Source organism: Lissotriton vulgaris, chromosome 8, assembly GCF_964263255.1.
Source record: "Lissotriton vulgaris chromosome 8, aLisVul1.2, whole genome shotgun sequence".
Classification (NCBI taxonomy): domain Eukaryota; kingdom Metazoa; phylum Chordata; class Amphibia; order Caudata; family Salamandridae; genus Lissotriton; species Lissotriton vulgaris.
In genome coordinates, this window is record NC_141696.1 from 283,428,630 (window position 1) to 283,441,151 (window position 12,522).

Consider the following 12,522-nt stretch of genomic DNA (forward strand, 5'->3'; position numbering starts at 1 on the left):
ACCATTCATACCACCTCTCGTCTCATTTCGAGCCTATTCATATTTGAACACATTTCTGATAACTGAATGACTAGCTTTAGCTCATTATTAAATTCTGCATCAAATTGAAACCATGCTATATCATTGTGGCTTTAAGATTCCAAAAACCTAACTACCTGACGTAAAACAGGTGCCTAAATCTTTAGCAAAAACACTCCCAGACACACCATTCAGTCTGTAATAAACAGTGGGAACTTCTGCAAACGTTTTCTCAAGCACAGATCCTACAATCTTGACTACGTCTCCCTGAAAAATGTGTTTTGCATCTCATAATCTTTCAGGTACCTGCAAAAACACACGTCTTAAAATAAAACTCAGTGCTACCTCAGGACCTGCTGACCACACTTCTTCTTTCTTCTTCAACCATTTTTTGACTATATATAGATCAAAAATGTATTTCTCATATCTATTATACTCCATACACTCAAAAGTTGTATTTTCTGAACTAAACCTGTCAATTAGTTCCTCTACCTTTTAATGCTGTTCATATGTACATATATTTCACCATAAATCAATCTAATGCCTTCGGTTTAGTAGTGTTATATAAGAATTTAATAAAAATGACAAACAAGTCCTTCCAAAATATATATTCACTCAATGTCTGAGCACTGGTTGTCATTACTTTGGCTACCTTATAAGCTATAAATTGGCAGCAGTGGAGGAGGAAATGTCAACAGTCCGGAATGACAAGATATGTTGTGTGTCTTAGACTTAGTTGGCAACAATTTTTTGTAGGGCAGAATGAAAAGCTGAATGACAGTGACAGGGAGGGCTCGCTTATGGATTATGCCATTCTTAAGCTGTGCGCTCCAAGGGGGAAAACCGGCTGGGGAATCTCCATAATATATTTAATGTGCATATGTAACTTCTGCAAGATGTTTCCACCATCATGCGATATACCTGCATATGGGTGAAGAAGCACAGCTGGGACTATGTTTGAAAGGGTCAGTGATGCCCTCGGGGCTACTCATAAACAACTAACATACACTTAAGCCTAGCAGTACTACTTGGATGGAGCATCAACTGGGTTTTCAGAGGCAGGTGATATACAACCTGGAACTTTCATATGTCAATGGACTTCATCCTTAGATGGTAGTCTCCAACCCAGTTAAAAGAGTACAAAACCTTTGATTAATAATGGACAGCAAAAGTGACTTTGGCTAGCTGACTTCTATATTTTAAAAACAATGTTATTTCCAACTAAACTATATTATATTCCTCCTCCCATATTCAGATGGGAACTTAGTGCAACGTAAATGGTGCATATTGGACAACTATAGATGTCAACATTTTCAAATTCAAACAATGGCAGAATAATTGATTCTTCTAATCATACTCCAGGACCATATACAACAAGGCCTAAAGGTGTTCTATTGGCATCCCGAGAAAAACTTTCGACCCCTTCCTTTTAGGTACATGATTAATCATGGGAAGATACAACAGAGGATGTTGTAATGGGATATTGGTGAGTTTGCTAATAGAAGAGATATTTCACCACCCTTTCGCAAAATCTTAAAAAGGTGACTCTGGGTCTTTGTAGTTTTGGCTATTCTGAAGCTCTTTAATGAAGGGTAAGTTAAAAGCAATCTCTGACCATCAAAGAAAGCAGTGAACATACTCAAATGTCTCAGTAGCTCAGATCCTTAACATGCCTCTCTGCATTGGTCTCACTACAGCAACAGTGCAGAAATTGGGTCAGCAAGGTCCCTCCAAAATAAAGAAAGGTGCCAATCCATAAAGCATTTCAGACAGGACAGGTATCAATACAATGGTTGTTTCCCACTGAGTCACTGAATGTGACATCGTAAATATATTGTGCTTCACACTTACATCCTAGAATGTGGAAATCTGCCTTTTATAAATTCCTACCCCTTGCACAATGTTATGTTGTGTAAGGCCCCCTCTAGGAAGCCCTCCATAAGCTGATCCCAGTCATTAACTGCACTGGACAAAGGAAGTCAGACTTGAGCCAAATGCTCTTCTGTCCTTCTTCTGGGCTTTCTTCCTTCCTTCTCTAGGGAAAAAAACCTGATGTCTAATCCCACTCCAAGATCTACAATAGTAACACCCTCTTCCCAAATATTACAGTATCACTGCCCTACCACACCCCTCAGCCTCACTTCAGTTTTCCATTACACTTCTTTTTAGTTCTGGTCATAGCCAAGACCATATGATTTTACTAAACGTATCTGTATAATATATTATTACACAAGGGGACTTTCAGCCACCTCTTCATTTATGGGTCTGTTTTTGTTTTATTCACATTGTGCTTCTATCAATTGCAGCATGGGACAATGTTTCAGCCTACTTCAGCCACTGGCTAACTTCACTTGTAGTGGCTTTATTAAGCCTTGTCACAAGAATTACTTCCAGGTACACAAGGTAGTTTCCTTCAGTGCCAGTGTTTTTGTTTTCACTTTATTACTACTTTAGTATTGCCTTTGTTTGTAAAACCTCTGTGTGAAAACAGGGTGCTTTCTACCAGATAAGAGCACAGGGCACAGGTCAGCTTTGTCAGTTTCTATCTCTTACCAATTCTGTTGTAAATTCCTTTTGAAATTGCATTTGACTATCTGATTGCTGTTTTTTCACACATTACAACAAGTTCATATGAACTATGAATATATTTTTATGAGGGTGTTCTATCTCTGCAACCTTATCATTCCTTCTTTTTCTTTCTTTTGCTCCTTTTTCTTTCCTTCATGCTGTGTATTTTTATTTTATTCTTTATTTCCTAATTCTTTTTCATTCTTTCTTTGTTAGTTGCTCCTCTTTCTTTCCTTCTTTGCTTCTTTACTATTTCTTTCTTCTTTCTTACTTTTATTCATTCTTTCCTTCTTTCTTCTATGTATCCTTCTTTCTTTCTCGTCTTTCTTTTTCTTTCCTTCCTTCTTCCTTTCTGTTTTCCTACCGTCTTTCTTGCCTTTCTCTTTTTTCTTGACTTCCTCTTCCTTTCTTTTCTTACCTCTTCCCTTTTATTCCTTTTTTCTTTCCTTCTTTCTTTCTCGCCTTGCTCTTTTTTCTTTCCATCTTTCTTTATTTTATATTTCTCTCTTTCTTGCCTTCCTCTTTCCTTACTTCTTTCTTTCATTTATCTTTCTTCATCTTCTTTCTCGCCTTCCTCTTTCCTTACTTCTTTCTTTCATTTATTTTTCTTCATCTTTCTTCTTTCTAGCCTTCCTCTTTCTTTCTTTCTGTCTTTCTCGCCTTCATTCCCAAAGGCAAAAGACTGTCTTCCAATGCCAGACTGATAGGCTTTTTTAAGTCTGTGTAAGCCCAGACCTTTTAATCTTACTAAACGTTGTGTATACTATAGTTAGTTACATATAATGGTTTTCAGACAAACTTCATCCATAAGTCTGCTGTTCTGTCATTCACATTTTAATTCCACCAACTCCAGAATGCATCCAGGGGCAATGTGTCAGCCCACTTCAGCCATTGGCTGTCTTCACTGAGTTACGGCTTGCTGCCACTTGACAAGAAGCGCATCAACGCGCAAATAAGCATCCTTCAGTATCAGGGAATACTATGGCAATGCATGTTTTTTTAAACCAAAACAATTTTTTTACCTCTAGCCAATGTTTTTGTTTATAATGATGATGCCCCGGAAGCTTCCCAAACAATAAAGTTTTGCAAAAACCATGACGAATCAAGAATTGCCAAAAGGCTGGTGCCTAACACCAGACCTATTGGCTTTGCCACTGCTTGTTTGACATTTGTGCTCTCTTAACTCTTTTAGAGTGCATAGAGCAGGTATAATGCTTGTCACAGCTTTCTCTGAGTAGCTGAGTAGTATAGCAGAGATATGCTTTCTCTCGCATGTCTGTACAGGAGCGAGGGGTATGGGAGGGTTGGAACAGTACAGCATCACCTAGGCCACAATGAACAGAGGAAGCCATTTGTTATTCATCATTCCTCTGATTTTTCTGGTTTTCCGAGGTCTGTGGAAGGTACTAGACCAATAATACAATAAAGAGGGCGTATGAGGGAAATATTTATTGACCTTGCATTGTTATGATCCCTACATATAGTGAAAAAACATGTATAACAACGGGTGAAAAAACAGATTTAAGCTATCTAGACAACTATGTGCTGTTGATAGGATGCAATCCCTGAATCCAAAATATTCATGGTGAAAATTGAGTTCCCATCAGATACCCGTCCTGTACCGCCCTACATCATTTGGGATCCTTCACCCGAAGGAAGTGGAAACCATTCCACTATGGATTAGGTGGATTGTGTCCTAATCGTATTTGAAGGATACAGTGATGTGTAAATGAAAACTATGTGTTGGTATCAGGGGGTAAAAATCACTAGCAGTGCAGAAGATGTGATTAAGTGAATTAATATTGGGTTGTAGGAGTGGAAAAAGAATTTTAATAGGATCCTACCCACACCCAAGGTTAAAAAACAGTGCAAAGTAGTGTTTACAAATAACTACTTAGGTGTAATCCAGGTCGACATGTTTCTGCAGGTTTATAGGCTCGCAAGATACCTGCCTGCTTCATCAGGACCTTAACAATAATATGCTACTGCTGATAAATGTGTTTTAAGTGATCAAAATCATATCACCCACGATCTGGGGAATGAACTCTCCACCTCACCCGGCTACAGCTCAGGTACAAATGGAGCACCGCTCTGTCCGTCGGTACTCCTCGCCTTCGTCTAGGCCTTCGTCTAGGCTGTCAGGTCCTGATGAAGCAGACAGGTATCTTGCGAGCCTATAAACCTGCAGAAACATGTCGACCTGGATTACACCTAAGTAGTTATTTGTAAACACTACTTTGCACTGTTTTTTAACCTTGGGTGTGGGTAGGATCCTATTAAAATTCTTTTTCCACTCCTACAACCCAATATTAATTCACTTAATCACATCTTCTGCACTGCTAGTGATTTTTACCCCCTGATACCAACACATAGTTTTCATTTACACATCACTGTATCCTTCAAATACGATTAGGACACAATCCACCTAATCCATAGTGGAATGGTTTCCACTTCCTTCGGGTGAAGGATCCCAAATGATGTAGGGCGGTACAGGACGGGTATCTGATGGGAACTCAATTTTCACCATGAATACTTTGGATTCAGGGATTGCATCCTATCAACAGCACATAGTTGTCTAGATAGCTTAAATCTGTTTTTTGACCCGTTGTTATACATGTTTTTTCACTGAAGGTACTAGACCACCAAAGACTTTCTATTGGTTCTCCTGGTTTGGATTACAATTGGCTGGGATGAAAGTTTAGGGTTAGAGGAGATCTCCCATGATGATGCCACAATACTGAGAAATAAGTTTTGTTTTTAACGTCAGTGAATAACTATAATTAAAATTGTTTAATTAGGGTAATGCCTTCCAATGAAAGAAAGAAAAAACTGTATAGTTTAGACTAGGCGTATATTATTTTTTCCTCCTAGATAAGGCCTCAAATACTTCATATCCTTCAACAGACTTATACATTTGAATGCCTTTTAAGGAGTTTGTTTTTCATTCTGCCAATAAACTCTCTAATTATCTGGATCTTCAAGTCCAGAACTCCAAATTCAGTGGCCTCTGATGAGCTTTCGTACTACTGGGGGAGCGTGTGGGGGGGGCTCTGTCACACAAAAAGGAGGTCATTCGCCATCTCCCCAAAAGCGGGCCATTAAAAAAAACAGTTCCACACCAGAACACTATCTGCACTAAGTAGCAGGTTTCCTGATGGCGCCCTTTTGTGGCTTGAGACCCACAAAGCATTAGTACCTATCTAGAGGACAAGACCTTCACTATATCCAACTCTCTGTGCATACATGATTACCTTGATGTACAAAAAGGGAAGAGTGAGGGGTCTTCGTTGTCAGAAATGGCCCTCCAGGACTGGCTCCGCTCTCCCAGTTCCTACCCATAAAGCATGGAACGCCACAGGTTGCGTGCATGTTAGGCATGATGGTCAAGGAACCCAGAGACGCTGGTACTTCCACGGCTAAATACAGTATTAACAGTGAGGGTGCACACTTCATAAAACAGAAGCTGCAGTACTTAATGCACTAACACCACCTCACCTATATATTTATATACTTTACTTAGTCCTACAACTTTTTTGCCTTGTTTGTAATTAAGATTCTCCAGGAAAAAACATGCCATGTCGTCCAGTAGCTTGATTCGCATACAAGCAGACACTCCATAGTGCCAGAATCAATGTTCCCCAAAAGGAACTGAAATAAACTATGAAGTTAGATTGCCATCTTGGAAATACAATTCCCAGCAGCCTTTGAAATCACGTGTTGGAGGCTGCCATTTTGTGGATTCTATTTATACTGAGTGATTTGTCGAAATTCACATTGTCATGTCTCAAGAATTCCATCTTGAAGTCTAATCTTAGAGTCTTCGTTGGCAGCATGCTTGCTGTGTGATGTTCTGACAGTTAAACACATTTAATAATGTGAGGAACATAATTCAAATAAGGCGAATCACTGGCACATAGAGAGTTGATAATCTATGATGCTCGGTGAACATTCTATTTTTAAGCAGGCATTTTCAAATGCGAGACGTTTATTAAAGAAGAAGGCGGTGCGATAGCACAGTCGACTGAGAGCTGGCTTCTGAGGTCTGTGCACAATCTTTTCGTGTCCCACAAATTTAAATCCTGGCAGGGTCGAGTCAGCATTTTATTCTTCTGAAAAGCTCAGTAATAAACCCAGGAGCCTCGTTCAGCTAGTGGTAAAAAAAACACCCATCATCGTTGGGCTCTGTTTTATGTTTAACTAGAAATCCCACAAATGTGTAGGCTTTCACCCTTTCTCCTTTGCTATGAAGTTTGTGTTTATTTCAGCTATTTGTTGTCATTTCTAATTCAATGTTTTTGGGTGCATGTTGGCTAAACATGCCTTGCCATAGACAATGTTTTGTTGGGGAGAGGTTCTGTGTGCATTCCAAATCCGTGTGAGTGCGCGAGCTCTTCTTAAGCCTATCAGCGAGTTTGTCGGTACGAGAGTTTTCTTCCATGTCGGTCATGCGGTTTCCGAGAACAAGCTCTCTCGCCTTCTGCTAGACAAGTCCCTGTATTTTAGCACATATTTAGTTCTTTACTTGAATTACATCACATCAGTTGCACTTGTTATGATGCTCCAGGGTGCGCGCGCCATTTTGAGTATGTAAATTCCGAATTTCCTTCTGCGAGGGTTTGCTGAAATACGTAGAATCCAGTTGCAATGAAAAAGAACGAGCCGAGTGGCCGAGAACGTCTCATGGTGGCTACTTTTTCTGCACAGCTGGATAGATCGGAGCCTAGCACGCAGAGGCGATTCCATATTTTGTAGCGGGAAACACCTCCCCCGTGCCCCTTTCAACTGCAGCATCCTTACGCCTACATACAGCCGTGGGCTCCAATTGCAGAACACTTCATTTATTTATAAGGAGACGTGGAATCCATATTTTTACATATAAATGTACCTTTTAATACAAAACTCCAGATTCATTATATAATAAACTCTGCTTGTTGCCTTCTTGCATTTTTTATTTAGCAAACTCTTAAATGATATCCTGCTTTACCTTTGCACCTACTGCTCTATAACAATGCACCTCGGTGTAAACCAGGGACCCAAATGCCTACTGGGAATGCATTTTTGTGAAACTCTTTTGTAACTACGATGAGCCAAAATATAATTTAAAAGGGTGCTTCACACCTCAACGCTGCAAGGTCTTTGTATGCGTCTATAATCATGCATTTTTAAAAATGTAAACCGGATTCTCTACAAAGCGTGACTTGTTTCTATTGAAAGCCAACACACCTTGCATACACAAAATATTCACTTATTCCAAATTATTAAACATTTAATATAGAAGATTTACATGCACTAAATACCACCAACATTCTTCATCTCATTCTTTAAAATCGTATTTCCTTGGGTTTGTTGTACAACACTGAGTGACAATCAAACATTTCAAATCAAAGTCCAATAAAAATTTCCTATCAAATGCAAAAATGCCTTGCAACATTTTTTGTAAATTGAGAAAAGACAAAGAGACAAATTAGCTTTTCAAATACATAAAGACATTAACAGCTTCCCCAAAGTATTTTTTGCATAAACTACTGCCATTAAGCATTCTAAAGACAAGAGGGACTTATTTCACAGGGGATCACACAATGACTAAGCAGATCCCTGGCTGACTTCTTCAACATTATGAACATTTGCCAGAAGTACTTGGAACATCTTCTAGACATTAGAAGCAGTGTAATGCTTGTGAGATTGGGCCGCAAATAAAGAAATCTGTACATCCTTAACTGGTGTGAGCTCACGTATTTTGTGGGTTTCACAAATCCCATGGAATGCTTTTGCAGATCTACAAGGATCGTAGATTTCCAGGCATACCCAGATTACCTCTAGTGATAATCCGACAGATTGTTTGCTGGCATATAATTCACACGTTTTCTGTTAGAACAAATAGTGCTTGCTAACATGATTCCTTGTGGAGAAGCTCCCCTCTCCCCCCAAGCATCCTGAAAATATTGGTGGGTGTTTTCGATTCTTCTGCACACTATATTCACACTGGCGAAAACTTTATTTGAACAACTTCAAGTGCGCTTCTAATGGGACCCAGGCCATTTGCACGGTTTGTTGATACACCATCATCCTGATGTGGTGAGCGAGGCTCCCCAACACTGCCAATGGCCAGCCACGTAACCAACCCCGAACCACCCATTTCCCCACCTCTTTTCCATGATTAGAACGGAGGACAATCAACCAACCGAGAATTTTCATTGATGATAAATGTCTGTGCCAGGAATTGCCCACCAGTCCCTATTCTGTCACTGGGAGCACAGATAAAACGTACAGCTCACCTAATATTAACCAAGGTCTCACCTCATATTAACCACGGTGTCCAAAAAGTCCTGCCAATGGGGCCATAAGTGATAGGATGCACCTCAGTGAGTCAACCAGGTTAAGCAATGTTGGGATTTATCTGCCTTCAATAGAACTAATAGAGCCTATATGCTTGGGAATTTAATAATATTACTCACAAGAGACCTTGAGCCAACTGCTGAGACAGGTGTTTTGGTAGCGATTTAGTAGGGATTTTTACGAATTTCTATGCGAGTGGTCCTGAAAGGGTCATATTCCAAGTTACTGGAGTTAGATTGGCCTCTTTAAGCCCTCCCTTCACAAGTCTAATATGTTATCAATTGATTCTGCATACTGAACATTGGGTGCTTTAATAAGTGACATTCACATCCATATGATTTGTGTTACTTCAATTACCACGGCACATGGTTTGGTAAATCATGCAGACCAAATAAAATAAATTCACCGTAGGACATTATTTTATAAATGAACTCTTAGCTAATATTAAATAACTGACTAAAAAGCTTGCAGGCCAGACATATAAGGACAAGGAAGCACAGCGACAGGGTCACTGGAACTATGCGACAAGGGAGGACCAAATTATTCAGCATAGTTGACTAAATTATGTTGGAACAAAATGCAAATTATGTGGCATAAAGTGGCACCGTTTGTGGTAGTACTACTTCATTATCATTATTTTGTCATTTTTACACATAGTAACACTGTCTCAGAAAAGGTTGCACCTCATTAGTAGCAGTTTAACAACTAGATACTACAATAACTAACTGAGAGATGACCAAGCAACCTTTGCATAGGGCCTTCACTTTTTGGTAACATGTGTTGCAACCTTTCAAGTAACTTTTGATCAGTTTGATCTAAAAACATTTCAATTTTTGTAACATTGGCAGATTAAGCAGCCGATGATAGATTATGTGGTAGGTGAAGCAAATCCATAAATATGCTTAAAACACTACACCGCAGTGGCGCAAAATTTTAGTGGCCCTCCATTTAGAACATAGTTTTTATGGTAACAATTGCCCTTTTGTAAAATGGAGAAAGCAAAAAGTTTTCCAGCACGTCCCTAAACCTGGAGTGGAGTGCAGGGCATGGCAAAGCAAACTTGCAAACGTTCAAAATTGTATTAAATAAAATCAACCTATGTTTGAAAACGCTAAATTCCAATGGTTCTTGGGACGATACGTATTGGTAACGACAACAGAGTACTATTACTGAAACTTGCAGTGTTTAAACTTCTAGGAAATTATGTGGCCTGGCGTATGAGTCTATTTCTAAGTGTGTTTTTCAGTAGAGTTAAAATAAGCAGTTACCAACAAATGTACTTCGTTTACAGAACTATATTTCTGTAACACGTATTTGAGGAACAAGCGGCTGCCTTTAGAGAAAAAAAATAACAGCTGATAATTTAGAAAGAGGCCCAGCAAAAGTTAACCTCAGCCCGACCTTTAACCGCCCTCAGGGAACCCTCGCATAAACACTGTTTTTCCAAAACAAAAAATGCATGATCTCTTCTTCTTCCTACATCAGACCAAATTAGACTAAAACTCTCTCCTAATGATTTTGTACATTAGTAGTTGTATTTTAACACTACATGCCCAACAAACGTGTTCTGAAAAAAGTGAAATCCAAAGCCAAGCCTTTAGCATTTTTTAATCACACCACTGCTTATAAAATATCACAGCCCATCCAACTCCTAGATACCAAAACAAGTGGCAATAAGAACTTAAAATAACCCCAAACACCATTTCTGCGCCTGCTTCTTAACGGGCATATAGTTGCAAAGTCCGAATATAAATATACTTTATTTGCAAAGCTGACAGGACAACACAACACAAAGTGAAAACCACACCGGGTTCTACCCACATCCTAAATGTATTTATTATTATAATAACCGGTATTTAAGATATATATGAAAACAATGCAACTAAAAGATTTTTTTATCCTGCCCTGCCACTTTAAATTCCAGTTCATATGATTTTCTTATCATTTACTGACAGAGGAACTAAGTGTTCCAAATGTACTCTGATTACTTTCTGTAAAGAAGTCCCATTTTTTTAGTGGCCCTAAAGTACCAGGCAACAGCTCGGATGCACGAGTTTATAAAAAGCAAGACTTAAATATGCGCTTTACTGACAGCAAAGAGCGCAGCTTTTCCAAGTGTTTACACTTCCTGCAGCCTGTGCGATTTAGACTAGAAATAAGTTTACTTTCGCTTCCCCCCCCCCCCCCCCCCCCCCCGTGCATAAACACGCGCGTGTAGAATGCTGTGCACGGACCTGCTTTCGGAAAAAGGGAAACTAAGAAGAAATCAGGAAAACGAAACGTTAAGTATTCACGTTCTCAATAAAAGAAAATACGTGGCTGGGTTTACTCTTCTCAATTAAACCATACACGATTACATAAATTAGAAGGCACTAATGGACCCTAAACAATTTTATTTGCGTTCTTTTAATGGCAGAATAAGATAATTGGGTCTTTATTCTATTTTTAGGCATTTTTTTTAACAGCAATAAGTCTTGCTGGCAGGCAGATAGCTCCCAGGCCCTGACCCCTCGCCTTGCCAAGAATTCGAAGACAAAGCTCGCTTCATGCTGCCGGCGGCGGCCAGCGCTCCCAGATAAGGCGGCAGCGGCGGAGACAGCTGCGGGGGAACCGAGGCTCGTCGCCGCCTTCTGTTCCCGACGAGTTCCACTTTTAAACGGCACCCGCAGCCTCTGCGCGCGCCCGAGTGCGAGGACCCGGGAAGACCCACCAACCACCCCCAGAAATGTAAACAGAGCAAAGCGCGACACGCTGCTGCCCGCTTCTGTCGCCGGTGCCACCACAGCGCAACAACAGGTCGGAGGGTTTGACTCACCGCGCCGCGCAGAGGACCAGTTGCTCGGAGGGAGTCTGTTTTCAGGTCTGTCCCCGGGGCCTCACGTGCCGCCTGCAGGTTGTTCCGAACTCGCCCGCCCGCTGAAAGCCTGACAAACAGAGGCCTCGCTCTTTCAATGAGCTGGCTTATTTGCCTGTCAATCTCGGGGCCCACTTTCTGCATTCTGCAGCTGTGCACTTTGCTAAAGTTGCAATAGAAATTTCCATAAGCTCCCTGCTGTCCGGCTAGGCAATTTGTTCAATCAGGTTAATAAAAAAACGAAATCGCTTTTTTTTGTGTGTGCTTTCTCCCATGCTTTTGAGCTGCCAGTGTCCTGGTTAAGGAGCGCTTAGTGAGAATGGGAGGAGAGAGAAGCAAAGCTTACCACAAGGAAACTGCGTATCATCTGCACTCAGAGAGGCATCCTCCCCCTCCCTCCGCCCTTCCACCAGCAAAAGCTGCCTCCTTCACAGAATTTAGGAATGCGAAGGGAGGACTCCGAGAGGCCCAGTCAGACAAGCCTTTCTCGATCAATTAGGTTGCAGCCATTACTTGTGACCCAGGGTCACCCAACATAAGAGTGTACTGGGTGTGCCTTCAGGGGGCATCAGGCGAAAACACATTTCACAAACATTTTGTAAACGAGACATATCCGAGGAGGGCCTGGGTGCTGCAGGGTCTCCACTCAGCAGTCATTTTGTCTAAGTTTAACATTTCTCTTCAATAAAAACAACTTTTTTGCAACATGATTGAAAATGCAAAGGCACAAAATATGCATGTTAACT

General features: G+C 40.5%; 1 long non-coding RNA gene across 1 annotated transcript in view; it reads right to left on the bottom strand.

Annotated features, from left to right (window-relative positions):
- Positions 1–12,060, bottom strand: part of LOC147696968 (uncharacterized) — a 628,335-nt gene extending 616,275 nt beyond the window's left edge. The window contains exon 1 of the long non-coding RNA XR_015299275.1: positions 11,738–12,060. This is a non-coding gene — a long non-coding RNA (uncharacterized LOC147696968). The remainder of the gene's footprint in view (positions 1–11,737) is intronic.
- Between the last annotated feature and the right edge of the window lie 462 nt (positions 12,061–12,522).